This window comes from Lagenorhynchus albirostris, chromosome 11 (assembly GCF_949774975.1).
Source record: "Lagenorhynchus albirostris chromosome 11, mLagAlb1.1, whole genome shotgun sequence".
Taxonomy (NCBI): Eukaryota; Metazoa; Chordata; class Mammalia; order Artiodactyla; family Delphinidae; genus Lagenorhynchus; species Lagenorhynchus albirostris.
In genome coordinates, this window is record NC_083105.1 from 37,886,019 (window position 1) to 37,913,408 (window position 27,390).

Here is a 27,390-nt window from a genome sequence, read left to right on the forward strand (position 1 = left end):
AAAGCTGGACTAGCAATACTCAGATAAAATAGACATTATAATAATGTTTCAAGAGACAAGGAAGGACACTACATAATGATCAAGAGATCAATCCAAGCAGAAGATATAACAATTATAAATATATATGCACCCAGCATAGGAGCACATCAATACATAATGCAAATGCTAACATCTATAAAAGAGGAAATATATAGTTACACAGTAATAGTGGGGAACTTTAACGATTCAATTACAACAATGGACAGGTCATCCAGACAGAAAAGTAATAAGGAAACACAAGTTTTAAATGACACAATAGACCAGATAGATTTAATTGATATTTATAGGACATTCCATCCAAAAAACAGCAGATTACACTCTCTTCTCAAGTGCACATGGAACATCCTCCAGGATAGATCACATCTTGGGTCACAAATCAAGCCTTGGTAAATTTAAGAAAATTGAAATCATATCAAGCATCTTTTGCGACCACAGTGCTATGAGATTAGAAATCAATTACAGGGAAAAAAATGTAAAAAGTACAAATGCATGGAGGCTAAACAATACATTACTAAATAACCAAGAGATCACTGAAGAAATCAAACAGGGAATCAAAAATTACCTAGAGACAAATGACAGTGAAAACATGATGATCCAAAACCTATGGGAAGCAGAAAAAGCAGTTGTAAGAGAGAAGTTTATAGCAATACAATCCTACCTCAAGAAACAAGAAAAATCTCACATACACAATCTAACCTTACACCTAATGGAACTAGCGAAAGAAGAAGAAACAAAACCAAAGTTAGTAGAAGAAAAGAAATCATAAAGATCATAGCAGAAATAAATGAAATAGAAGCAAGCAAAGTAATAGCAAAGATCAATAAAACTAAAAGCTGGTTCTTTGAGAAGATAAACAAAATTGGTAAACCTTTACCCAGACTCATCAAGAAAAAGAGGGAGAGGACTCAAATCAATAAAACTGGAAATGAAAAAGAGAATTTACAACAGACACCACAGGAATACAAAGCATCCTAAGAGACTACTGCAAGCAATTCTATGCCATTAAAATGTAGCCTGCAAGAAATGGACAAATGCTTGGAAGGTATAACCTTCCAAGACTGAACCAGGAAGAAATAGAACATATGAACAGACCAATCACAAATAATGAAATTGAAACTGTGGTTAAAAGTCTTCCAACAAACAAAAGTCCTGGTCCAGATGGATTCACAGATGAATTCTATCAAACGTTTAGAGAAGAGCTAACACCCATCCTTCTCAAACTCTTTCAAAAAATTGCAGAGGAAGGAACAATCCCAAACTCATTCTACGAGGCCACCATCACCCTGATACCAAAACCAAAGATACTACAAAAAAAGAAAATTGCAGACCAGTATCATTGGTGAATATGATGCAGAAATCCTCAACAATATATTAGCAAACAGAATCCAACAATACATTAAAAGGATCATGCACCATGATCAAGTTGGATTTATCTCAGGGGTGAAAGGATTCTTCAATATACACAATTCAATCAATGTGATACACCATGTTAACAAACTGAAGAATAAAAACCATATGATCATCTCAATAGAGGCAGAAAAAGCTTTTGACAAAATTCAACACCCATTTATGATAAAAACTCTCCAGAAAGTGGGCATAGAGAGAACCTACCTCAACATAGTAAAGGCCATATATGACAAGCCCACAGCAAACATCATTGTCAATGGTGAAAAACTGAATGCATTTCCTATAAGATCAGGAACGAGACAAGGATGTCCATCTCACCATTGTTATTCAACATAGTTTTGGAAGTCGTAGCCACGGCAATCAGAGAGGAAAAAGAAATAAAAGGAATCCAAATTGGAATAGAAGAAGTAAAACTGTCACTGTTTGCAGATGACATGATATTAAACATAGATAATCCTAAACATGCCAACAGAAAACTACTAGAGCTAATCAGTGATTTTGGTAAAGTTGCAGGATATGAAATTAATGCACAGAAATCTCTTGCATTCCTATACACTAACAACAAAAGATCAGAAAGAGAAATTAAGGAAATGATCCCATTCACCATTGCAACCAGAAGAATAAAATACCTAGGAATAAACCTACTTAAGGAGGTAAAAGACCTGTACTCAGAAAACTGTAAGACACAGATGGAAGAAATCAAAGATGACACAAACAGATGGAGAGATATACTATGTTCTCCGATTGGAAGAATCAATATTGTGAAAATGACTATACTACTCAAAGCAATCTACAGATTTAATGCAATCCCTATGAAATTACCAATGGCATTTTTTACAGAACTAGAACAAAAAATATTAAAATTTGTATGGAGACAAAAAAGACCTCGAATAGCCAAAGCAATCTTGAGGGAAAAAAGCAGAGCTGGAGGAATTAGACTCCCTGACTTCAGACTATACTACAAAGCTACAGTAATTAAGACAATATGGTACTGGCACAAAAACAGAAATATAGATCAATGGAACAGGATAGAAAGCCCAGAGATAAACCCATGCACCTATCGTCAACTAATCTATGACAAAGAAGGCAAGGATATACAATGGAGAAAAGGCAGTCTCTTCAATAAGTGGTGCTGGGAAAACTGGACAGCTACATGTAAAAGAATGAAATTAGAACACTCCTTAATACCATACACAAAAATAAACTCAAAATGCATTAAAGACCTAAATGTAAGGCCAGACTCTATAAAACTCTTAGAGGAAGACATAGGAAGAACACTCTTTGACATAAATCACAGCAAGATCTTTTTTGACCCACCTCCTAGAGTAATGGAAATAACAACAAAAATATACAAATGGGACCTAATGAAACTTAAAAGCTTTTGCACAGCAAAGGAAACTATAAACGAGATGAAAAGACAACCCTCAGAATGGGAGAAAATATTTGCAAATGAATCAATAGACAAAGGATTAATCTCCAAAATACACAAACAGCTCATGCAGCTCAATAACAAAAAATCAAACAACCCAATCAAAAAATGGGCAGAAGACCTAAATAGACATTTCTCCAAAGAAGACATACAGATGGTCAAGAGGCACATGAAAAGCTGCTCAACATCACTAATTATTAGAGAAATGCAAATCAAAACTACAATGTGGTATCACCTCACACCAGGTAGAATGGGCCTCATCAGAAAATCTACAAACAAGAAATGCTGGAGAATGTGTGGAGAAAAAGGAACCCTCTTGCACTGTTGGTGGGAATGATATAGCCACTATGGAGAACAGTATGGAGGTTCCTTAAAAAACTAAAAATAGAATTACCATATGACCCAGCAATCCCGCCACTGGGCGTATACCCAGAGAAAACCATAATTCAAAAGGACACATGCACCTCAGTGTTCATTGCGGCACTATTTACAGTAGCCAGGTCGTGGAAGCAACCTAAATGCCCATCGAATTTAAGCCTCAGAAAAATTAATGCCTTGCTGAAGACTAAACTGATAGTATGTAGAAGAGCTTGGAATAGAATCAAATTAGATATAGTAAGATTTTGAGTTAGAGAGTAAAGTGTAAACACAAAAATATTTTTATGGAGTTGTAGAGAAAGATAGATTACTGGGTAGACTCACTTGTATTGATATTTACAGTAAATCAAATATGGTCACCTTTGATGCCAGTATAAACTTTGATGTTCCACAGTCTTATGGACATGATATAATAATTGTACTTTTTTAAAACTTCAAAATATGTGGGTAAAAGTATTGTGGTCTAACTAGTATTTGAATCTTGGGTAAAGCATGTACTTTTCTGCTTGGGTCATGTGGTCACGATTTATTCACGATGCAAAAGCTGAGAGCTGGAAATCCAGCTCCAGATATCCTAGATCTGCTGATTAACAAATATCAGCATTTTGACCAGCAGCATTTGCACAATTTTTCTCAGAGTAAACATATTATTAGGAGTGGAAATTTTTAAAAAATCTCAAATACCTTTAATGCACATTAATTAAAATAAATTATAAATGACACCCCCAAGCTTAAGTAACTAGAATATTGAGAGAATAAGAAACTTAAAGTTCCTGATATGAGTATTTTGAAAATACAAAGCAATTGGCCAGGCTTTAACATCAAGTAAATAGTAGAATAGAAGTTTGAAGAATATTTATAAGTCAGTCACCTATCAAGACACTAAAATATAACATTAGCAAGGTTTGTGATGCTCCTTTCTTGTTAGATCTTGCTATCATAAGATTTATATCTTATCACCCATAAATGTAGTAATTTATTTGCAAGAAGATCTATGAGATTTTAGTTTTATGATTGTTATTTTTATTATTAACCTTGAGCTTTTGATGCTTGTTTACTTGGGTGTTATGGAAAATTGTACTTAATCTTTGTGGATTTTTTTTTAGGAAATTAGATTTTAAATCATTCATATTTAAGCTGCTGGCAATTAAGCTGCTGTATATTAAAGTATCATTAATTATGTACCCATTGGCCTAAATAAAGGTGGCTTTGATCTGGATATTGCTAGAAAATCTATCAGTTGTTTCCAGCATTCCTACAATAAGAAATATGGGTCTAAATTAGAAGTATACAGTGCTTGCCATAGGGCCAAAATATTCTCCCTTGTCCCATAAAACACTGAAATGATTTTGTTAATGATTACTGATATTTTCCTCTCCCACAAGGTTCATATTTTCTGCTAAGATATTTCTATTAGACAATTTCCTATCAGTGGAAAAAGAACAATTTGGGATTCTAGGGAGTCTGATATAATGAAAAGCTATATTGGTAGTTCAAACTCATCAAATCATATAATGAAATGCTCATTCCAATTAGAGTTAATCCTCAAGTTATTTGAACTTATAAGATGAATGTATTTTCTATTAGTAAACCAAAATTGTATGCTAGCTACCAGATTGATTAATTTTTAGCCATATAAAGTTTCTCATTCTTTAAATGCACAGAAAAAGTTTGATCATGATGGCTAACAAAAGTAGTACAAGTATTTCTGAAGTAGGGTACACTATTTTCACTTGATTATATCCAGAATCCAAACATCAGAATAATGAGTCTCTGTTATTCTGAAATAACATTTTTGACTTACTGATTTTATGGATGGATGAAATGTTTCTCTTAATTAATTCAACCTAAGAGGAAGTGAGCATTTTACATTGCATTGTATCTGTCATTTTATAGGTGAGAAAACTGAGATTCAGAGAAGGAAGGTAACTTCCCCAAGGATCCACAGCTGGTAAGTGAGGGTGCTGCAATTTGAACCAGATGAGATTGGCTCTATGGCCTGAGCTCTTAATGACTAAGTCCATTAACCAGAATTTCTCAGACCTGAGATCATGCAGACTGTTGAGAATGTATCTGTGGATCCCTAAGGGTCTATGGACCCTAGATTGAGAAATACTATAATTAAATATTAAACACATTTAAAATTACTACTCACCACACATAAACTTCATTATGTAATATCTTGGTCTAATAAAACCATAAACACAAATTTACATAGAAAATACAACGCAGTTGCATGATGATAAAAGAATCTATCAGATGATCTAAAGCATGTGTATACATACATGCAAATCTATCTATCTGTCCATCTAGTTTTTCAGGTATTGAAGAGTATGGACTTGGTTAGGTACAAATAGAGAGTTTTAGTTTTCTTTAATTACTGCCTTTACAATACTCTTTGGAGCAGTTTCTAAACCTAGGTATGCAAAGCAATATAACACCAAGAATTTAAAAGGAATAATGGAGCAAGGATGTGTCCTTTCCTGAGAGGGATCTAGCTGAGAATAAATCTGTAGAAGGGACTTCAAAGCAGGTTCCTCCCTTCTACCTTCCTCTCCCTATCTCTTCTATCCTGCTTCACAAAAGAAAGGCACACATCTCAAAAATCTCTCTGGACGTCAAACAAAGTGACTTCAAAATATTGGCTTAAGAAAACAAATCAGTGTCAATGGATAACCAAGGAAATATAAACCATCTCAGGACTTGGGTCTTTTTCCGTCGTACAGATATTTCTGTTAAAAGTGAAAAACTGGCATTTAAAATGGATTGGTATTGATAATTGTTAAAGATCTCACCTCTTCCAGCTTTTCACATTGTCAAAGAATGTATCAGTTTTCAGGGAGCTCCATAAGAGCAAAGCAAATAACACGTAGTTAAGAAATGTTAAATATCGAAAATAGCTTTTTTCATGTATTTAATTATAAGTAGTTCTTTTAAGCTATACTCAAGATTCATCCTTGGGACCTGTCATTAGCTAAAAAGAAAAACTTTGAAGAGTTGAAGCAGTATAGGTTAGTGAAGTAGATCCTTTTAACGTAATTGGAATATTTTTTGAGATTACTGAGATCTTCAAGATACACTGGATAAAACCCATAGGCAAATTTTTTATGCTTTCTTTCAGATTTGGTATGTATTATTCAACAAAGTAGTTAAAACCTATTTTATCAAGTCATATTGTGAAATATTTAATTATTTAATCCTCCTCTTATTTCATCTTATGAAATGACTATTTTCTACCTTTTATTAATAAAAAGTAAAAGTAAATCTAGCCAGACTGGTTAGTTTTGGCAATAGATAAGTTTCTCTTTATTTAGATACAAGAAAAATGTGATCACAATAGCTAGTAAAATAATAGAGTTCTTTCTGATTTTGTACAATGCTTTAATTTAACTATTTGAATGACCAAGCATCAGAGTTTAATACATGTATGTACACACATTTAACAAGGAAATATTTCCAGGTAAATAAATGATTTATGATCTGAGCTACGTATTACATTGCATTGTTAAAAAATACGTAATGAGAAATAACACATTGATTTATAATTTTGTTTTGTAGCTTATAAAATTGTATGAACTAATCTTGTCTTAAGAGGATGCTATCTTAATCTCATTAAGAATTCATTTCTAAGAAATTATTATATACTTGTAATAAAATTTTACTTTTAGTTATTGTATTTTGATGAACTGCAGATCATATTGAAACAACTGGGTCCAGAAAAAATACATATTAAATGTACAATTATAGGAAATTTTTAATAAATCACATTTAATTTATATCCATAAACTAGTTCTCTTACCTCTGAACAGACAGGCATAAATCAACAAGTATGCTGCATAAGAAAACGTTCACCTGGGGAGTGAGATACCAGTGTTGACTTCTAATTTGTGGTGGTGGCACTCCTTGAGGTCTTCTCTCTTGGATTTGGTAAGCACCATTTCTTCACTCTTCAGGCAAAGAAGTAAAAATCCGTAGTTTCCTCCTTGGGTAAATAATTCACAACTTGAATAAATTTTGGTTCTCCCTGTTTCCTGGGGTTCTGCTTAAATGGACTTGAGGTTGGGATAGGGACTAGGGCAATAATCGGGAATGGGAACCAGCCATCAGGGAGATAATAGCCTCAATTATTTTCAACATTCTTTTAAATGCAGAGAATTGATGCTGCTTTTTTCTCAGCCTTGGGTTTTTAGCTGTTGAACCTAAGACAATAAGAACATTGCTACTCAGCTCACATACACAGAATGAAGCATAAATTTTTAAAATTATACAGTGAAATGATTGTAAAAACCACAGGATACATCCTCAGATCCAGGGGGGCTGCAGACCCCAACTTCAGGTTCTATAATCAGTACGCTTTCCACCTTTTAGACAGGTGCCATCCAAATCCAAGGCAGCTTGTGAACTGGAGATTACCTCAGTCTCCACAGAATGTCTATACTACTGTTCATCGAACAAATTTCACTGAGATGTATTTTAAAAAGTCAAAACAGATTTGACCATTTCTAAGTAATCTGCCGTTTTATTTAGAAATTTCAGGAAAAATCATGATGAAAATTAAGATTATTATAATAAGCATTGTAGGTTAAAATTCAGAACAACTTTTAGTACTTTAGTATCAATCAAATCTTTAAAACTTTATTAAAGAATAAATGTACCAAAACTAGAAGAGAAGAAAAAGCACATATATAGAAATATAATTTTCCAAATTAAATTATATTTTTATAGGGAATTCAACAATCTAGATGAAAAGAGTATTTTCAGTATACAAATATTTTCTAAAAATAATTATCTAACAACGTTGCTTTTTTTTGCTTGTTTTTGGTCACCATTCTCTAATTTATCACTGGCGTAATCAAGTTAACATCTCTAGGGTCTGGGAATAGACTTCAACTATATGAAAACAAATGAGTTTTAGAGATACATCAAAGTCCTCTATAATGTAGATATAATAGAGACAAAGTATCAATATATTCAGCCTAGGAGATATTAGTAAGAATAAAAACACAGAGAATAGTTCGGCAATATATAAAGAAACCCAGAGAGTTCCCAAGGAATGCTCACTAATCTTGCAGTTTTCAACTTATACCACATTATCCTCTCAGGGTACCATTACGCAGAATTGATTCTGGCCTCACATGTGGAAAGAGGCAAATTCTAAAGTTGATGTGTGACTTTTCCTCTATATCTAAACCAATAACTAAAGATAAAAACCATTCAAGGCAAGGCATATATTTGTTAATGTAATAGTATTGCCCAAGAACACAATATATTATTTCCACGTGTCATTTTGTCATTGATAATAACATCTGATGTATTCAGTGGTCAATCTTTTGGTAAATTCAACATCTGTAACAAATCTGAGAACCTGATAGTAAATGGAAAAAGTTCTGACCCCCTGAAATACCTAGTATTCTAAGATTCATGCATCTTGTGTACTGGCTAGACCCTTGATTCAACATTAGATATAATGAATACACATTTTTAATACTTGGGTGTCTTACTTCTCTGTCCACATCAAATTAAGAAGAGAACTGGAAGCTTCATTTGAGAATTTGTGCATCCATTCCACAAATATTTTTTTAAACTTCTCATGTGCTCAGCATTACACTGACAAACTAAACTGTTATTTAATAACTAAATAACAGTAAGAAAGGAAATAGAGAAGCAACCATACTAAAGCCAAGCATAAAACTGATGATTGTAAAAATGACTCTAAATTGTTAAAAGAAGAGCTTGATACTTTCTGTTTATGTAAGCAAGCAGGTAAGTGTGTTTATTTTAGTAAAAAATTTATTTTATTTTCATGTTAGTAGGATTATAACTTGAAATACATATTATTAAAAAGGTTATTCTTGATACTTAAAGAAACAATTTGCTATCTGAAATTCATTTACTGAAGCAATGTAATTCATAACAGCAGCAGGTGTATGCCAATAATAACAGGCAGTGTCTCATTGTTTCTTTAGTAACTTTTAGAATTTATTCTTATAAAAATAGTCACCTCTAAAGGCTGGTACAGCAATTTAATAAGCTTGAGATTAATTTTGGTTACATTGTGTCTCAGAAAATAGACATTGTGAAACAAGGCACAGCCAGGTTCCTGGAGAAACCACAGTGGTTATTTTCAATTGGCTATTTCTATTAGATACAGGAATAGCACTGAGAAGCTTTGAAAATTTAATAGTTTCTGGCCTTCCTAGAGGACTAAATCAGTAGATTGAAATGAAATGTTATGCTGGATTTCAAAATAGAATATTGTGAATTATGTACACAAAATAATATTAGTGGTCATTCAGAAAAACAATCAAGCATTGCACATGTTAAACCAGCCGTGTAGACTGGCATGGGTTCATAAGTTCAGGGACTTCATAAAATTCTGCTGTGGACAAGTAAACATTTAAATCAAAATTGAAAATACAATCCTCAGGTCTATCGTGTCGTGTATTTTTCAGTCTGAGCTACATATGCGTTATCGCATTTTGTGATCATGTAAAAGCACAGGTTCCCAAAATAAACACAGTCACCTCCAATCAAGTTATTAACAACCCAGTGAAATTGAATTTGGCTAAAAACCAAAATTGTCAGTCTCCTCTCTCATCTTCTATAGATGTTCTTTCTTCCCTGTATAATGCATCCATTGTTTTAACCTAAAAACATACATCAGTACTAATCGTTAACACAAACAGCTATGCATGACCATCCATATATTTTGACATGTAAAACTGACAATTGTTTCTGAGCAAATGTTTCATATTTTACTTGCCACCCACTGATTTCTAGGCTTTTCCCAGAAATGGCAGTTTTGAATTAATAATCCTACATTGTTATTATGTTTCTATAACAGTATTCTGTTAACTGTTCTTAGCACTCCATTATATGTAATTAGAGTTATAAGTGCAAATGAAGTAAAAATAGAAATTCTACCAGATGTTTGATTCATCCCTTAGTAAAGCAATTGAATAAAATGAAAATCTGCCGTCTGTTCTATGGATTAAAAATCCACATGTTTGTAACATGGCCTTTTGTAGCCTTTTGATAGCTATGATTTCCAGAGGAAATATATTAAGATAATTTTTTATTATACTTCTCAAAATATTTTGGATTCTCTGAAGTTTTATGAATTTATGATTCTTGATCTATATCAGTTTTTCTTTCCATTCCTTAATTTGTATTATAAATCATATAGGTGTTTTAAATCATGAAAATAGCTTTTAGCTTATTTTCTTGAATGCTAAAAAGAAATTAAAGAAAAATCTGTTTTTCTGGGCACTATCAATGAAATCTCAAAAGAATGAGTTTTTAGATCTATTACAATTGGGGAAAATAGAGCTTTTTTTAGTAGTGATATTGTATAAAATCACCAGATGGCATCTCCTAGTCCCTGTAGAAGATTTCTGTTCTCTTGCTAAACAAAATATTCAAAAGAACAACAAAAAAAATTACGCTATACCAAAAAGGAGGCATTTCCAAGTACTAACTGCTTATTTTTGTATTGTACTTCTCTCACTTGTTAGTCTCTTGCTTCCATTTTTACTGATTTCAAAAAATATTTATTGCCTATGTAAACTGTAAGGTTTACAGACAAGGAAGAGTCTAGAATCAACCACTAAAATTCTGTTCTTGAAATCTCTCTCCAAGGACATTAAATCCAGGGTGAATATCAATTATCTTTTTAAAGCTCACAGTACAATAATGGTACTTCTGATTCAAAGCTGAGCTTTGCTACAAGAGGCAGAGCCCAAAAGGTAAAATTAAATGTGCAGTGTCTAAACTGAGCTCGCTGATCATTCTTCTTTTCCTCTGAGAATCTCAAGCTGTGGTTTACAAACAGCTTTCTTGTGGGGTATGCTGTGAAATAGCAAATGGAATTTTAACTTATCTGTTACTTCAGGGCTTTGTTTACTTTCCTAAATGGAGAGCAGCACGATATAAAGAAAGAATTCTGGAAAACTATACCATCTAGAACTGTTTCCCAACCACTCTTCTGAAGAAAAATACTGTTATGGTCCAATATATTGTAGACATAACTGATTAAACAGAAATAAGTGTTTTTGTTTATCTGCTTGTTTGAGATGGCTCAGGACTTCTCCTATTCTAATGTGTCTGGTGAATCTCTCAAAAGGAAACATGGATTAAAGTAGTATAAACAGTTATTTCACCCTAGCATATGTATTTTGTTGATTTCTTATCAAGATTTTTATTCAAACGAATATGCTTTGGGGAAAGTTGACCAGGAGGAAGGTAATATTAATCATCAGCTTTAAGGGATCAGTTATAAAAATTTCAACAATATCATTAATGATGCAGTTTTTTGTTTGCTCATCCATTAATGGATGAGCAAATTTGGAATTTTTTTGATTCCAACTTCTGTTGGAATAAAAGTTTTCTCCGCTATCTGAAAGTTGAGTGTTCCTGTGAAAACTCTGGGAAGCAGAAATGGAGTAAAGTGAAGAAGCAATTACCTGATGGCACATCTTGCTAAGGACATGCAAAAATAAATTGAGATAAAGCACAGATGCTTACAGACAGTGTAAAGCTTTTGTGGCCTGATGCTAAGGTGCTGAGTGTAGTTCCCAGGAAAAGAGCTTGGAGGTGCCCTCTCGCTGCTGGGGGGTGAGCACTGCCTCTGTAAACGGCTCCCTGCAAAACAAATACTGAGTACTATTGTCCCGTTTTTCCTAAAAGGAAAAATCCTCTTAAGATTTCTTTCAGTTAGCAAAAATAGGTACTAATGAGGGTCTTTTGTAAAAGTGAAGTGATATAAAGCAAACTTTCGAAAAGAGGGGGATACCTGTATATTGTATTCCATTTTAGGTGTGATGTATGTCATCATGTGTTTTCTCAAAGAGAAACTTGTATACATTAGAAAATACCTGAGTAATTGACTGAAATTTTCGCTTTTTGTATAAGATGTGTTGATGCAAACTGACAGGACACAATTGTTTAAGAGATTTTTTAAAAATTTCCTGTTGAATCATACAGAATGTTGAAATATGAAGACATCAATGGGACTATCTTAACAACTTTACCTCCCTCATTTTAAGGAAATACCAGCTCAGGGAGGTAAAATAATATGTTCAAGTTTGAGTATTTTTTTTAAAGCAAAAAATTAAGAGAAAACCATAGTAACCAAACAGAATACCTATGGCATAAATGAGACAAGTTTATTTCTCTTACATATCCAGGGAGCCCAAAGGTTTCTATCCCAGGCTCCTGTCTTGCCACTATGCTATAAAGGACTTCCATTCCCAAGGCCACCTCAAGGTCCCTGATAGCTGTTGGAGTCTCAGCATATAGGTACTCATTTTAACCAGCAAGAAGAGAGAGATTAAAAGGACCCTCTTTAAAAGCATTTTCTGGAAGTTGCACACCCTATTTTCCTTATAGCCGTTAGCTAATATTTAGACATATGATCAGACCTAAAGGCAAGGAAGCTCTGTGCCCAGCTAAAAATTGAGAAGAAAGTGAGGATAGTGATTAGGAGATAATTAGAAGCCTCTGAACTCAGGTAGCTAGTGAAGGAAGAACTTGTGAGTTAATTCAGCTCTTTAGAATTCCTGTCTTTTCTTTCTTTCTCACATTTCCACTTATTATGTGAATATACCCAAGGTTCTTTATTGTTACATTCTTTTTTTTTTTTTTTTTTTTTTTTGGTACACGGGCCTCTCACTGTTGTGGCCTCTCCCATTGCGGAGTACAGGGTCCGGACACGCAGGCTCAGAGGCCATGACTCATGGGCCCAGCTGCTCCGCAGCATATGGGATCTTCCTGGACCGGGGCACGAACCCGTGTCCCCTGCATCGGCAGGCGGACTTCAACCACTGCGCCACCAGGGAAGCCCTATTGTTACATTCTTCAAAGTGTACTTCAAGTCTCCCCTACCTCACAAAATTTTTTCTAACAACCACATCTCAAAATAATGAATTAACTCTCTAATTTTGATGTTCAGTCTATACCACGAAGTCTGGGCTGTATTGTATTGTGGACACTTCGGTTTCTATGCAGCGTTTTTCCAACTGCATTACAAGTTTCAAGGAGCCAGGGAGTATAACTTTATTACAGTTTGTGGCTGGCCCTATTTTTTGATTTGCTGGATCCAGTGGCCTTTGAGTCCTCATCCTAATTTACTGGGTGTAACCTAGTCCTACCCCTTAGCTTCTGTGGTATCTCTCACCAGCTCTTCTTAGTTTTAGAATACTGTGTACCCACAGTCTACAGGAAAAGAGATCTTGAACTCTGGTCCCTCTCAGTGTTCATTTGTAGGATATTTTAGTACTGTCGAGGTTTGCAGACTATTGGCCTACAGGTCTAGTTTGTAGACATATTTTGTTTGGCTCATATAAGGTCATTCAAAGAATGATTTAGTTGCCAACATTTAAACATCGGAGATGTCACATTAAAAAAAGAAAATTAAATTTCTGGCTGCTCTTAAAAAATGGAAAGGTCTGGCATCATCAGGTCAACATTCCCACATGCTTAGTAGTGTCATCCCTTGTGGAAGAGACTGTGCTTTGTGTTCACTAAATTTCATTTCTTTCCCTGTGCACACAACTAAATTACATTTCTCAATAAATTAGGTGTGGCTGTTTGATTGAGTTCAATCAATCAAATGTAGATTTATAAGTTCAAGGAATGGCTGTTGAAAAAATTACCCATATGATGCTCAGTGCTCACTTTCTCACCCTGTATGTCACACTGATGGATTTTTACTTCCATAGTTCCTAATATCAAAAATAGATACATGAAATTTTATGTTTCTTTGTATGAACTCTCTCAAAATAGGCCCAATAACTATACAATATAGCCATCTTTAAATTTCATGAGAATTTTTACAGAATCCCAGTTAATGTTAATGTCATCAAAATATAAAATATATTTAAGTGATTTTCTTAAAATAATTCCTTTACCTGAAAACATCAAGTATTTCCACATTTCTGTCCTTCTCTGTACTTTTTCAATCTATATGACCTAACTGGAAATTAAAATGTGAAAGATACAGTTGAAGTCACCTGGCTTCTTTTTCTCCAATCTTATTCACATCATTCTCTTTCCAGAAATAACTATTAGCCTAAATTTGGAATTTATCATTCCCATGCACATTTAAAAATTATTATTATATAAGTAACAACAAGTTATCTATTATTGATTATATATTATTATTGATTATATATTATTATTATTATATATATTATTAATATAATCAATATTATATTGATTATATATTATTATTATATAAGCAAGTATCAATAAGTTATATATTATGATTTGCCTGCTGTAAAAACATGTCCATGCACAACACAGAATGCAATTTTCTTTTTCTTATTCAATGTTATGTTTTGTTTTAGAAAAAGAAAATGCATTTTTGTTAAACATTTTACTTATTTCTTCCCTTTAAGCATTTAAACAGTTAATTAATTTGTGGAACAGCTAATCCATTCACATGGATTCCAAAATCAGTAAACCTAAAACACTATAGAGTTGAAAATCTCCCTCCCACCTCTGTACTTACAGCCACTCAGTTTCTACCCACCTCAGTCCCCCAGAATAGGTACCCATGGTTACTAGTTTTTTCTGTATCTTTGCAGACAAGTTTTATAGGCGTAAATAAATGTTAGCATGCTATGCGTTATTTTGTACATTGCTTTTTCACTTAATAACATACTGATTATCTTTTCATATCAGTGCATAAAGAGCACTCTTATCCTTTTTTTGTGTAGCATCATGTTTTATTTCATGAATGAACCTCTACTTATTTAACTACTATTCTATTGATGTACATTTTGATTGTCTCTACTTTTTTAGCAATTACAAATAATGCCACAATATATAACACACATACATAATTTTGCAGGTATGAGTTATATCAGTTATTTATTCTAGCATAATAAATTAGCAGCTTAAATTGATAAATATCTATTATCTCACATTTTCTGTGGGCCCAGAACACAAGCAGAGTTTATCTAGATTCTTCTGCCTCAGTCAGTCTCACAAGGCTGTTATCGGGATTTGCCAGGTCTGTGTCTTCATCTGAAGGCTTGACTGGGGAAGGATCTGCTTTCAAGCTCACTCACTTGGCTGTTGTCAAGATTCAGTTCCTTGGAGATTTTTAGACGGAGGGCCTCAGTTCCTCATGGACTGTTGGCTGGAGCCCTTCCTTATATCCTTGCCAGATGGACCTCTCCATAGGGCAGCAAACAACATGGCAGCTTGCTTCCTCCAGAACAAGGGCTCTATGAGAGAGTGCAATGTAAATAAAGAGCCACAAAGAATAAGAAATAAATTAATAGATGCACATGCACGTGTGTGTTTGTATATGTGGAGGAAGAGGCTGCCAGGGGAGAGGGAAGCAGAAGAAAGCAGTGGAGCCACAGATGGGCATGAGAAGAGAGCACTCAAATAGCCAATAGATGTTTGCTGGAAAGCACTGCAAGACAATAACAACCAGAACTGACACTGGGGGGAGTTTGGGCATGCTTCAAATGTAGATAAACACAAGAGCTTGCAGTAAGGAAGCCTGAAGGAGTGGGGACAATAGAGTTCTCAGAAGGCTTGAAATTGACCTGCCAAGGCCAACTTCCAGGGCAGGGCCCAGGGAAGAACACAAATTTAGCGTAACATAGATAACAGAGTGTAAGGAAAAGATAATAGTTGTGGAGAGAGTAGAGCCGGGAATGTCAGGAAGCAAGTTACTACTGGAAACAACAGAAGGGGGAGCTCTGTGAAATAAAAGAACCAATCAGAATCAAAGCTTCCTTTAAAAATTCAGGAAAACTAATTTCACACTAAAATGAGTAAGAGAAAACAAATGTGTGAATCCCGTAAGTAGAAAGAAAAAAAGGAATAGAAGAATATCTACGCAATTAAAAGACCCCAGAAAAGAAATACAATAGATAGATAGACAGACAAATAAATATTAAAACCGTGCCTAATATTTCAAAGTGAGCTAAAAGATATCAAGAAAAATACATAAGAAATAAACTAATAAAAATACAACATAAAATCAGAATTAGAAAAACTCAGCAGTGACCTGACAGAACTCAAAAAAAAAAATCAGATTTGACTTTTTAAATGCTCTTATAAATATTTTGTACCTTTAACTTGGAACACATGTGCTAGAGTTTCACTGAGGCATATGCCTAGTTGTGGGATTGCTCCATCAAGGTGTGTGAGCATCTTCTAATTTGCTAAATATTGCCAAATTGCTATCTGTAATAAAATGGTTGTGCTAGTTTACGTTCACACCAATATCTTAGAAGAATCAACAGTTCTGTATATATTACCCACCTTTTTACTGTCAGGCCTGTTTCAATTTTCCCAATCTATTGGGCATGAAATGGTATCAAAATATTATTTAAAATTTTATCTCTGTGCTTACTAAAGAGGTTTAGCATTTTTAATGTAATTTTTATCAAACTTTCTCTGAATTACCTACGCACATGCTTTTATCTATTTTCTTTTGGGTTGGTTTTGTTTTTCTTATTGATTCATAATAATTCTTCTATTTATTTTAAAAAGTAGTTCTCTGTTACATGGATTTTAAGTATTTTTTTAAGTTTAAGATACGTCTTTTTAAGATATGTCTTTTTAGTTTACAATGTCTCTTTTCAAAACAAACCTTGTAATTTTAATATGATATATATTTCAGTAAGTTTTCATACACAGTGGTATAACGTTTTTTTGTTTTTTTCTCTCCTACACCAGTAAATGTCCTATACATTCTTGAACACTTTATAAAGTTTTGCTTTTGCAGTAGAGTCTTTAACCCATGTGGAATGGATTTTAGGTGTAATGTGAGGTATGGTTCTAATAGTTTATTTTTGTTATATCAATAACCACATTAAAACCAATTTTCACTAATACAAACAATGCTGCAATTGGCATGCCTGTGCTCATGAGCACGTGCTTCTTATGGTAGCACCTAGAAGTGGAGGGACTGGGATGAGGGGCATGCACATTTTCTTATTCAGTAGCTGTTGAGAGATTATTCTCCTAATGGAATTTTTGAATTGACACTCACCAGTGAAGTTTGAATTTTACGTCCCTATGAGTGTCATCAGACATTAAGTTGAGCCAATCTGATGAATGTTAATTGTTGTATCAGTAGTCATTTTACAAAGATTTTTTTCTTTCAATTTGTGTTCTTGAAATATATAATCATTTGTTCAAAGTGGACTATTTTCTGAATTTGCATAATTAGTGAAGCCCGGAGTATTTCTTTCAGAGTGATAAGCAAATATCCCCAAAGAAGGTATTAAATAACGATTCCTTCCCTGCATTGTTACATTGTATGTAAGACACTATCTTAAAGATGATCAGGGAGGGCTTCCCTGGTGGCGCAGTGGTTGAGAGTCCGCCTGCCGATGCAGGGGATACGGGTTCGTGCCCAGGTCCGGGAAGATCCCACATGCCGCGGAGCAGCTGGGCCCGTGAGCCATGGCCGCTGAGCCTGCGCGTCCGGAGGCTGTGCTCCGCAACGGGAGAGGCCACAACAGTGAGAGGCCCATGTACCGCAAAAAAAAAAGATGATCAAGGAAAAGGAATTTATAATTATTTATTTGAATTTTCTCATCCCCATGCTTTAAATATTCATACTACTACTACTAACATATCTGCATGAGCACTTGACAATTTTAAAGAGTTCTAGCATGCATTTGGACAAGAATTTAAAACTCAGAGTTTCTCATAACTAAACATTAATAAAAATGATTAAATGTTCTTTTTTGTGCTAATGAGTCACTCCCAGTTTTTTAGCTCCCTATTATTTTGTTTCATCAAAAATGTTTGCATATTTATATCAACTTTCTGTTTACCCTTAGATTATTCATGCCTGAGTGGTGTGTCAGCTGCAGAAATAGGTTTAATGAGTTTCATGGGAATACCTCATTCCAAGAACAAAAACTGGAAAAGAAATAAAACACAAATGCCTGCATACTAATATGGCCCCTTGTTAGAACCAGTCTCAGGGTACAAGATGATAGAAAGTCCCTACACAATATACATCTCCTTTAGAGAGGCCTTTACTTTGGCTTTCTTTGTGTAATCTCCTACAGACACCATACTAATTCTAAATATATAAACAACAACTACCCAAAGGTAGAGGTTACCGTTACTCTACCCTGAATATTGTATTTCTCTGCACCTGCTCAGGTTTTATTTTATAAACTATTGCTTTGTTCTGCTGCTTTTTTTCCTTCTTTCTTTTTTAAGAACGATTGTTGTTTATGATAGAAACCGTTCCCATAAAAATAAACATTTAACTTATTAGCATTCTACACAGACATCCTATTTCTTTGAAAGAGAGCCTTAATTTACTTTGGTGAAGATAATGCATTATAAAGCACCTTTTTTACATATTTAATATATGCTATGTAGTGCTATTCTATTGGGACAGCAAGCAAAGTTAATTTAAAAGAGTGAAATTTAAAGTTGATCTATGAAGCGCATAAAAAATGGAGAACTAAGGCAATTACTCATGCTTTTCAGATTAAAAATTCCTATATATATATATATATATATATATATATAAAAAGAGAAAGATTTTGGATCTGTATAATTTAGATGTATTATTTTATGTATAGTTCCTCTGTGTGTGTGTGTGTGCATGCATGCACGTATGTGCATACACAGCAAAATACATGGAATTATAATCTTGATATTCTAATGCTCATGAAAAATTTGATCTTAAATTTTACAGTAAACATTAAACAAAAGATTTGCAAGGAACCCTCCATTTTTTAAGCCAGGTGAAGTTTTTGAAGCAATATTAATCAGTGGTATTTAGAAGGAATCCATTAACTTGTCTGAAACGTAGGGGGAAATATTGTTTGATTTAGTTTTGATCACTTTGAACTATATTCAGCACTTTAAGATGGATTTCCCAATTTCCTTGGATTTCAAAGAGAAAAAATTTCACTCATTAAAGCAGAAAAGTCTTGATTCCTCCACACATAAAAAAATACTCTGATGTGGTGCTTAGGTGACAGTGAAGAAGGAGATAGGCAAGAGGGACAAATAGGAATAAATATTAATGACTAATTTATGCAAAACACTTTACACATATATTTATATTATTATCGTGGTTGGTAATCCACTCACTTATTTCATTAAAAATAAAAAGAATTCTTCTTCTTTTTTGGCAAATGACCTGAGAAAAGTTAGCAATTGCTCAGTTTGCATGGTTGGTATCAGAGTTGGGATCAGAATCGAGGTTTGAAATTTATAGTCTGTTTGACTACAAAGTCCGTATCCTATCCTATCTAACACACCATGCAACAAGGAGAAGTACACAGTAAATTTTGACTAAGGGTGATAAGATGTGCAAATGTGTCCAGTAAGAGCATAAGTGTTGTTTATTTTGTTTTTTTGTTTTTGCGGTACGCGGGCCTCTCACTGCTGTGGCCTCTCCCGTTGCGGAGCGCAGGCTCCGGACGCACAGGCTCAGCGGCCATGGCTCACGGGCCCAGCTGCCCCGCGGCATGTGGGATCTTCCCGGACCGGGGCACGAACCCGTGTCCCCTGCATCGGCAGGTGGACTCTCAACCACTGTGCCACCAGGGAAGCCCATAAGTGTGCTCTTAATGTTCTTCTGTGTTGCCAAGAAGGAATGAATATGTACCAGCACCATTTACCTGAGGAACACAGTTGTTTGGAGAAAGTTCAGATATTAGATACTACTACTAACAGCCTCTATAGTGATACAGAATTTACAAAAATATTTTATATGATTTAGATACCATTTATTGAGGGCTCACTTTCTGCCAGTCATAGTCCTATTATCACATTTCACTTGTTCAATAAGCCAGTGAGTGAAGTATTATTAACTAATCTTTGTAGAAGATACTGAGGTTCAAAGACTGATCAATATCATAGAGCCCTTCAGGAATTTATCAGAATTTAATCTAAGGTCTCCAAACTTCTCATCCTCTAAACTTATACTCTTTCCACTGCTCCAAACTAACCACTCAGTACCTCAAACAGAGAAGGCACTCAAGAGCCCAACAATAATTCCAAGTTAGAGAAATGGAATAATTATTATGATTGTTCATACTTTCAAAATTCCTTTTTTATACAGAGTAGTCCAACTCTTTGGATTCCAAAACATCCAAATCATTATCTCAGTCCTTTATATAACATTGCCCCAAGAAATTAAATAAACAAAACAAACAAAAAAACCCAAACAAAAACCAACCTCACCATCAAAATTTTTTCAATTAGATGAAGAAATAATAAAGAACACTTCTTTAAACTTTCTTGAATGTGATAATAAATGCTACAGTGTTTTCAAACATCATTTAGGAAGGCCATCTATGGTAACAGTTAAACACTATAGCTGTAGAGTTCTGACTTCCAGAATCCAAATTCTAGTTCTAGAACTTATTTTCTTAGGCGATGACATAGCAAATCTAATTTTCTGCATGTATGTAATGGGGATAATAATACATCTGTGAATCATTTAGGATGGTTGGTTATAAGTTTTTAAGAACTACCTCCCCAAAATTTAAATAACCAAAATGAATGCATTTAGCTCATGTAAATTGAGATTTCAAAAGTTTCAAGAATGCTTTGATGGCAGCTCTGGCTGCATTTTTCTAAGGTTGTGTGCCAATGTTGGCTTACTTTGGGCTAGCCAAATGTCTGCAGCAGTTGTGAGCCTCCCATCTCACCCTGTTCCCTCCAGAGTTAAGAGAGCCCTGCTCTTCCCACAAATGTCAAATATAAGGCCTTGAAACTTCATCTGGATTTAATCATCTAGAGGCTTATGCCTACCCTTTAAAATCATTTCTATAGCAGGAAAAATGACAAAGAGTTCTCTTACTGGTGTAGGCCAATGTATAGATTTGGGACTGAGTTCAGTCTTAAACAGACCACATAGCAGCTTCACTGCAGGGAAAGAGGGAGAGAGATAGCAGCTGAGAATGTCAAAATCAATGTCCCCTGCAGCCTGCCTTATAGGGTGAAAGAAATCATCTATGTAATGCACCCAGCAGAGCTTCTGATACACAGTAAAGGATACATAAATGTAGATAATATTATCCTTCTAATGTTTTTACTTTATTTTTATTTTATTTGATAATTTTATTAGTAGGCAATAGAAAATATTGAAGGAAAGATTATATACAGTATCTTAAAAATAATTTTTGTTCTAGAATATAATTCTATATAACTAAATTAGACTGTTGTTACTTTATGTGCTGAATTTGGGCTTAAGAGAGAACCAAATCATATATCTTGATTTAAACAATTCTTTGCTCTCATCCTCCTTCATTTTTTTTCTATGAAAAATATTTATAAATTAAATTAATCTTTCAGCGACAGTTAATTTGGCAATAAAAACTACACTAGAATAATTTCATTAACTAGCCTGTTGGTTCTCAAGCTGCATGTATTCGCGATACACTTTCCAATGCACCAATTTTTGGCTGAATACTTAAAGGGATTAAAAGAAAATGGGTGATTTTTTTAAAGTGCACTTTAGGAAATTGAAGGAAAGAAAACCCCTCATTTCACAGTTATTCAGCTATCCTCTTCAGAGCTGAGCCACAGTGTTGTTTTATTTTCTACTCTGACCACACTCTTGTGAACTTGCAATGCAAAGTTTTCGCATGTTCTGATAAAAATGTCATTTCTCTTTTCTTCACCTTCCCTTTCCTTTTACCTCTTTTTTTTTTTTATCGTAAGAGATCACCAAACCCAGTTTTCCATAATGATAATAATAACTAAAATTTATTGAGTGCCCATTATCTCCCAGAGACTGTTTTAAGTTTTTTTATATGCATTAATTCCTTTAATCCTCAAAATGGTGACATTTCTTGTGAAGGGTTGTTATGGTCCTTTATGCAGTAGCACACATTATTATTGCAAACCCTTGAGTACGTCTATCTTTTGTTGTAATATATGCTTTAAGGAGTTATTTTTGTAGTTTGAATAAATTACTATAAGCAAGAATGCTTATATAGTCATCCCTTAATCCCTTAACACACACACATTCACACACACACACACATATATCCGTGCAATGTGATTAAGTCTCGAGATCTTGAACTAGCATGGGTCTCCAGGCACAGGACCCCCACAGTTCTTGAGTTTACAGCTTTGGATTCATGCACACTCAAAGACTGCCTCCCTGTCTCTGAATCATAGATTCAAGTTCCTGTAAGGCAGAATCTGATTGGCCTATATAGGGTGAAGTGTCCGTAAATGATTCACTCAGCTATACCTGGGAGGAAGAATTTTATAGGTTGAAAGAAGAAGGAGAAGGAGAAGAAAGGGGAGGAGAAGGAGGAGGAGAAAATGTATCATAGACTCATCAATTTCTACTATTAGTAATAATGTCCCTGATAAAAGGAAGCAATTTTATATCAGTGGTTAGTGGGATTGGAGGAAATTGGGACATACAGAGATCAGCAGAGGCTGGACAAAGGAAAAGGAAAGATACCTTACAAGGAGAGTTCCTTAGCTTTATGTCTAAGGGTCTGAGCAAGTGCTTTAGTAATGAGCATGAGAAATGTATGAATTATTTATAGTTATTTAATTGTGTTTAACTGCACAGCACACTTTTTTTCTCTGCAGTGTGAGTTGAATCATTCTCATTCAATTTCTCATAATTTGAATCAAAGAAACCTTCCTAGTATTATTATAAAGTTATATTGGAATAGAGACTTCCATTAGAAATTATAGTTAAGATTCTTATACTTAGGGCAGATCACATAGTTAGCAAAATTTGTAGAATACTGCAGTAATGATACCTTCCTGTCTGCAAGTATTCTGCCATTATACCTACCATTATTTAAAATGTTATTTCTACAAGAAAAGAAGTGGAGGAAGAATATAAAGACAAAACAAAACAAAACAAAAACAGAAGTGCAATAATCAGTTCCCTGGACATGATGCCTCTAGAAGTCTATTCACATCATTTCATAGAGAGTAATTTATGCTATAACTGAGTTCTGTTCAGAAGCTTTCTATGAGCCCCTCTCTTCTTGTCTTGTTTGACCTTTCTCCCCACTGTACTGAAGAACACCATAGTTTTCTTTGTTAACATGACGAACCACAGGTTTTCTTCCAAGAAGCTTACTAGTCAATATCCATAACGTCTGTCCCCTGAGAATATTAACATGTAGAGGAAAAGAAAGAACAAGACCCTGAATTATCAATTTAAACTTAATATCAAATCAAGAATCTGAATTTTACCTCATATCCAAGTTCTTTTAAGTAAGAAAACATTTGGTATTATTAGTCTTTTAATTTTAATAATTCCAGTTTTTGTGCAGTGATACCTCATTACAGTTTTAATTTGCATTTCCCTAATGACCAATGACACTGAACATGTTTTCATGGTTTTTGGCCATCTGAATCTCCTCTCTTTGTTTGCCTTTACGTTTCCTCATTTATAAAATCGAGATCTATGTTTTTCTTATTGATTGATTTTCTTAATCTTGTTGATTGATTTCTATTGAACAAGATGTATATTATTCTGAAGACAAGTTCTCTGATGGATGTATGTCAGGCAATTATCTTGTTCCAGCCAGTGGCTTATCTTTCCGCTCTCATAATAGTGTCCTTTGTGGAATAGGTATTCTTAATTTCATAAAAACCAATTTATCATTTTTTTCTTTCAACATTCACTTTTTGTGAACTGTTTCAGGGACCTTTGCATACCTCAAACACTTGAAGACCTTCTCCTATATTTTATTTTGGAAGCTTTATTATGTTACCTTTTATATTTATATCTATGGTACATCTCAAATTAAATTTTTAGAGATCAAGGTTTATCCATATTATTTATGAATATTCAACTGGCCCAGCACCATTTATTGAAAAGACTGTTTTTGTACAACAAACTTTAGTGATGTTCTTATCACAAAACTGATGAACACACGTGTGAATCTATCTCTGAACTCTCTGTTGTGTTTCCTTAATCTATATATCTATCTTTGCACCAATATCACATATTCACAATCACTATAGATTTATGTCTTGATGTCTAGGAATATAAGTAATCCAGCTTTATTCTTCTTCAAGATTTCCTTGGCTCATAAAATTCTTTACATTTCCTTATAGAATTAGCTTTACATTTCCTTTTAGAATTAGCTTGTTCATTTTACTTTTTAAAAGCTTCTGGGGTTATTGGAATTTTGTTGAATTTGTAGATTAATTTGGGTGAGATTTAAAATTTTTAGTGTTTTGGGTTTCTATTGCTGCATAACAAATTACCACAAATTTAGGGAATTAAACTGACACTCATTAATTATCTCATTTTCCACAATCCAATGTCTAGGCATCATTTATCTAGGTTCCCTACCCAGGGCTAGGGGTCACACGGCTGCAGTCAAACTGTTGGCAGGGTCTGGGGTCTGATCTGAAACTCAGGGTCCTCTTTTAAATATTCATTTCTTTTTCTTTTCTTTTTTTTCCTGCACAGAGCACATTATTTGACTAATTGTTGTGACAATTATGGTAGCAGCACCGTTTGGCTAAGTCCTGCTCCAGATGTAAAATAAATTGGAGGGTAGGGGATGGGATGGGTAGCAAGAGAGGAGAGATGAGGAGACAGCTAAATAATCCAAGAAGAGAGGAGGGCAAAAGAGGAAAGGAATTTACAGCAAGAAGAAATATATAAGCTCTAGAGAAAGCAGCCCATCAAGAGTGCCCTAAATTAAACACTTCAAGCAGGTAAAAGCTGGTTGAGATTTTTCAGATATGCCTTTGGTAAGTCAGGCCTGGAGGGTGGAGTAGTTAAATAGCCAGCATGAAACAGAGAAGCCAGATACCTTCTAAGATAGGAGGGGCCAGAAAGCCACTCCATCGAGGGATGGAGAAGTTGGGTGGAGGGATAACCAGGTTCCTGCTGGCCCTCCCTCACCCCCGGTCTTGTTCTTGGAGGAGTTTAGGAGTGAGCAGGTGGGAAGTGTAAAACTGGCCCCAGGTCTATGTCAATATTCTGCATCAACTCAAAAATAAATTTCACCTGGGTCTCATAGGCTTAGACTGAGATATTGTTGTTAATTCCTTGGATGCTCCTGAAGCCCTAAGGCTGGAGGTGGAGCGGGTTGAGCCAATAGATGCTGGTGGTGAGGCTTATATAGTGTCAGCTGTCAGTGTTACAGTAGTCAATACAGTAGTAGTTGGGGACCAAAACTGACTTCCAGGTATATGAACTACATAATCTGGTGGAGCAGTTGGGAGCCCAAGGCTTGGTCATCAACGAGGCTGATGGGCAGGGGTCAAAGGCACTCAACACATGGAACCGGACACAGTCATCAGCCACAGTGTTCTTAATGAGCTCTAGGGTCTCCTGGACTGTCTGTGTAGGGTGAATCTGGGAGTTCATTGTGGCCTGAATCACTGGGGGGAATAACATTTATTTGACCCCTGCATTAAACGTGGTAAATGCTGTGAAGGACCTTACCAGCTCATTGGTTATGTGATTTCTCTCCATTAACTTAAGGCCCGAGTCTCCCTCTACTTTAGATCTGTCTCAGGGGCCCTCAGAGGTCAGGAATCAGACCTTGACCATACACAAATCTGGCAGCATAGAAATCTGGCAGCTTTTGCTTCTTCAAGACCAGGAGGAAAGAGTCTCTGACTTCTTCCTTCTTTGCTGTCTAAACCCTTTTTTAAATGGCTCATGTGATTAGCCAGGCCCACTCAGGATAATTGTCCTTTTTCTTAATAATTAGGGACCTTAATTATGTCTGTAAAATCCCATCACCTTTGCCATATTCTGTAGGTTAGCAGCAAGTTAAAAGGTCTGCCCACAGTCAGGAGGGGGAGATTACACAATGGTGTGAACCATTAGGGCTCTTTTAAAATTCTGCATGGTACAAAGTAGTGAGTCTTCCAATCCAGGAACATGGCATTCTTTCTGTTCTATTTATTTTTGTTATTTTAAACTTGTCTCAACCATATTTTGTAGTTTTAGCAATCTATTGGAAGATTTATTTCTAGGTGTTAGATTTTTTGTGCTATTATAAATGATATTTTATTGTTATTTTCTAATTCTTGTCTACAACATATAGAAATAAAATTTACTTTTGTATATTAGCTTTGAATCCTGATAAATTTACAGAGCAATTTCTACTAGTTTATCTGTAAGTATTACTAGATTTTATATATATACACAATCATGTCATCTGTTTCCCTTTTTCCTCCCAACCTTTATACTTTTTTAATGCTTTTTGACCTGGACAGAACCTACAGTACAGAGTTTAATAGAAGTGGTAATAATGACATTCTTGCCTTATTCGCAACCTAAGGAAAAAATATTAAATGTTTCATCATTAAATGTAATGTTAACTATGAGTTTTTTTATAAATATCCTTTACGCAATTGAGGAAGCTTACTTCCACTGAAATTTGTGGAAATTTTTTTATCATTATTGAGTGTTGAATATTGTCAAATGACTTTTCTGTATCGATATAGTTAAATTATTTTTATTCTTTATTCTATTAATGTGATTAATTATATTGATAACTTCTCTAATATTAAACCAAACCTGCTTTCCTGAAACAAATCACAGTTCATCATGATAACACATCATATATTTTTATATTACTTTATTTGACTTGCTAATGTTTATTTAAGGGTTTTGCTTACATGTCACGAGAGATACTGGCCTGTAATTTTTCTTTCTTACATTGTCCTTGTCATGTTTTAGTATCAGATTTATTCTAACCTCATAAAATACATAGGAAAGTAGTCCCTCTCTTTATATGCCAAGGAAGGTTTGGTTTTGTTTTGCTTTGATTAATATTATGTATTTTTTATACGTTTAGAAGAACTCACAAGTAATGGCTGGCATTTTATTTTTTGTGAAGATTTTAAGTTATAGGTTCAATTTCTTCCATAGATATAGAACTGTTCAGAGACTTTTCTTTTTTTGCGGTACGCGGGCCTCTCACTGTTGTGGTCTCTTCCGTTGCGGAGCACAGGCTCCGGACGCGCAGGCTCAGAGGCCATGGCTCACGGGCCCAGCCGCTCTGCGGCATGTGGGATCTTCCTGGACCGGGGCACGAACCCATGTCCCCTGCATCGGCAGGCGGACTCTTAACCACTGCGCCACCAGGGAAGCCCAGAGACTATTTTTTATTATGTCACTTTTGGTAAATTATCTTTCTTAAGGAATTATTCCTGTCATT

At 34.6% G+C, this 27,390-nt stretch overlaps 1 long non-coding RNA gene across 1 annotated transcript in view; it reads left to right on the forward strand.

The window, feature by feature from the left end:
* The window catches only part of LOC132528946 (uncharacterized), a 61,873-nt gene that overhangs the window by 18,828 nt on the left and 15,655 nt on the right, over positions 1 to 27,390 (forward strand). The window contains exons 5-6 of the long non-coding RNA XR_009543341.1: positions 5,150 to 5,204; positions 7,063 to 7,180. This is a non-coding gene — a long non-coding RNA (uncharacterized LOC132528946). The remainder of the gene's footprint in view (positions 1 to 5,149; positions 5,205 to 7,062; positions 7,181 to 27,390) is intronic.